Raw genomic sequence first — 3,502 nt, 5'->3', positions numbered from 1 at the left:
TCGTCGAAAAACTCATAGCTATGGAGTGTGATGAGGCTCAACAAGAAGTGACGCATACTGCTGCTGATGAAGCCCTTCACGACGACGATCCAGTCATCATAATGGTCACTGCAGCCCCAGCGGGCAGAGACATTTTGAGAAGCTGCTGAGCGTGATGATGATGTCGACGAGGAGTCAATGGAAACACAACAATCATTGGATTTGGAGTTAACTAGTACACCAACACCTACCGCTTCCATATTTCTTCCTCGCAAGAAGGGACTTCCATCCACCTCGACCTCAATTAGTGGTGGTGAAAGTGCAAAACGTACTGAAGTTCGGCAATCCACATCCTCCACTTCATCTGGCATTAGCAGCAGGACCACCACCACCAGTATCGCCGCCTCCTCCGGCCCCCAAAGACATTTCAAGTCTCCAGTTTGGGACTTCTTTAGTGTTTGCCCAAGAATGGAAAACGTAGCCATTTGTAGCATGTGTAAGCTTCGAGTTAGTCGTGGTAAGTTTGGTACCAACTATGGTACCGGAGGCCAGAGAGGTCATCTTAGGAGAGCGCACCCTGTCCAATGGTTTGCGCACCTAGAGGCGGTCAAGGAAGCCCGAATTGCACGTAATGAAAACGTTGATTTTTCATCTGATGATGACGAGGAGGAAGAAGACGATTCAAACACTTCACTTACACCCAGTACCCCTGTCAGCAGCACACCCCATGTGAGCCACACTAAGAGTGTGGGAGAGAGTGAGACATCAATGCGGAAAAGTTCATCAGCGAGCGTAACTGGGTCGAAGATATCATCATCATCCCGTAAATCCTTGGTCCAGGGCAACATTAAAAAGATGTTGTTTACAGAAGCGCAATATGAACGCAACCACCCACTGACGCGTCTGTATAACACTAAGCTGGCTAAAATGCTAGCTCTGGACCTTCTCCCTTTTTCTTTTGTAGAAGGGGTTGGTTTTCTAGAATTAGTGGCAGCGCTCTGCCCTAAATGGAAGGTTCCTAGCCGGTTCTATTTTGCCCGAGTTGCGGTTCCAGCACTACATGAAGATGTTCTGAAGGTGATTGGGGCAGCTTTGCAGAAGAGTGCTGTTCACACTATACATCTGACAACAGACATGTGGACCAGTGGCGCAGGCGCTGATTACATGTGCATCTCTGCATACTGGGTCTCTTTTTCAGGGGCTAAAGCAAAGCTAAACGCAGGTGTTGACGCGGACATTGTTTTTAAAGCTGCTCGGAAACATGCAACACTAGCCATGTTTGGTTTGGAGAAACGTCACACAGCAGAAAACATTTTGGATGTCTTTAACACAAAGGTCCTTAACTGGCTGTCCCCAAAAAAACGCCAGGTTGGTTATGTTTCCACGGACAATGGTGCCAATATAGTTAAGGCCATGAGGCTGGGTGACTATTTCAGAGTGCCGTGTTTGGCGCACTGTATAAACCTGGTTGTCCAAAAATTCTTGGGAAATAAAGGCAGTGCAGCGTACAGAGTATTGGACACCTGCCGAAAAATGTGCAACCATTTCAGCCATTCTTTTAAGGCCCGGAAGCAGCTGAGGAGCCTGCTATATCAACGTCAAATGCCAGTGAAAGCACTCATCCAGGAGGTGGTAACACGTTGGAACTCAACCTTCTACATGCTTGAGCGTCTGTATGAGCAGTATACGGTACTCGATCAATATTTCTTAACAGAGGGTACAGCTCAGGAGGACCTGAGAATTGGTGCGGCGCAATGGAACATAGTTCAAAGCCTGACACGCATGCTTCATCCTTTTGAGTTCTTCACGCGTGCAGTCAGCAAGGAGGACTGTAATTTGGGAAAAGCTATCCCATTGTTGTACATGCTGGAGCACCAACTGAAGGAGGTGTGTTCTGTGTTTGAAAAAGATGTAAAAAACCAAGACTCTTTTGTTCTGGCTGAGAAATTATTAGAGCTCCTACAAGGTGATGAACGTCTTAAAATGATCCACTTAGAAGAGCATTACATTTGTGCTACTATTCTGGATCCACGCTACAAAAAGGCGCTGGCAGGCCAAGCATTCTTTCCTTTTGATGATGAACATGTTCCAAAGTACAAACGTTGGCTAGCCTTGTCAGCCAAGAGGTTTGAAAGAGAACGACAGGAAATTGAAGGAAATGGCAGTACATCAGCAGGCCATCCCCAGTCAAAACAATCCACTTCTGCACCTGTGGCTGTGGCACAAGTGACCTCTCAGCCGTTAAAGACACCGGCAACCGGATCATCTGCACCAGACACAACAGAAACATTGGAGGCTGAAGAGGATTGGCTAGCTCGGCTTGGGTTTGGTTCTCAAAAGGTCAGAGGCACAGCAACAGCTAAGCAAAGTGGAGGAACCTTGGATGAGGACCTTGAGTCGATGGTGAAGGACTATCTGAATGACTCAACAGAGGTCTATGTTAATGCTGACCCATTGGCGTATTGGCATGGGAAAAAAGAATTGTGGCCACAGCTCACCAACCTGGCTTTAAACTACTTGTCTTGCCCACTCGCAAGCGTGTCTTCTGAACGTGTTTTCAGTGCTGCTGGTGGCATTGTAACTCCCAAACGGAGCCGCCTCTCGCCCAAAAATGTGGAGAGGTTAACAATGATCAAGATGAATCAGCACCTCATACCACCAGATTTCAGAGTACGAGAAAGCGCGCCGGATGAAGACGAGGTGGCCAGCAACATAGATGAGGGAATTTCTACTCTGTCAGGTGACACTGAGCTCACCCTGCCTGAATTCGCAGAGTATGATGACGAAGCCTTATTCTCATTCCTGGACCGTGATACCGAGCCCTGAAAATGAGACAACGAATCAAAAACTTTCTTTTTCGTCCTTATTCACTTTTATTCCTGTGTGTCTGTCTTTCTTTGTTGTGCACAGTTAATATATTTCAAACTTTAATCAGATAATCACAAAAACAAGCCCATCAGCAGAACTGTCTTCACTGGTTTGCTAATTGATTTGAAGGTGCCGCAGTCTGCATTCCTCAGGTTCACAAGTTCAGAAGAACATGCTCCTCTATCCTCCTCCTCCAGACTCCTATTTCCATCAAAGCAGAGGGCTGGTTTACGCCCAATGAAGAAAGACTCAGCACTTGTGGGGGTGTTGTTCTACCTCTTTGCAGGTGAGTTGCCGGGTCTGGGACCATTGTTGGGAAGCTCTAATACCGGATAAAAGTGGTTTGGACAAAATCCGAGGCGCAAATATTTTAGTGTTTTTGCTGACTTGCTTGCCTTTGAGGTGCTCTTAGGGGGGGTTCCGTCTGTTTGTGGGTGAGTTTCGGGGTCTGTCAGCACTGCTGGGACACTCTAATCTTGATTGCATTTGCTTTTCAGGAAATCCATGGTGGCAACCCCGACTTATGGCCTAGCTACGCAGCGCGTTTGGACCGAAGGCCGAGAAATATTGTAAGTAGGAGATGCTGCTTTTGGCCTGTTTGGGGGTGTTATGCTTTTTGGCGGGTGGGTTGGCGGGTCTTGGGGCATTCCTGGGA

The sequence above is a fragment of the Lissotriton vulgaris genome, chromosome 1_1 (genome assembly GCF_964263255.1).
Source record: "Lissotriton vulgaris chromosome 1_1, aLisVul1.2, whole genome shotgun sequence".
NCBI classification, from domain to species: domain Eukaryota; kingdom Metazoa; phylum Chordata; class Amphibia; order Caudata; family Salamandridae; genus Lissotriton; species Lissotriton vulgaris.
The sequence above is the reverse complement of the archived record's forward strand: the minus strand, read 5'-3'. Positions refer to the sequence as shown.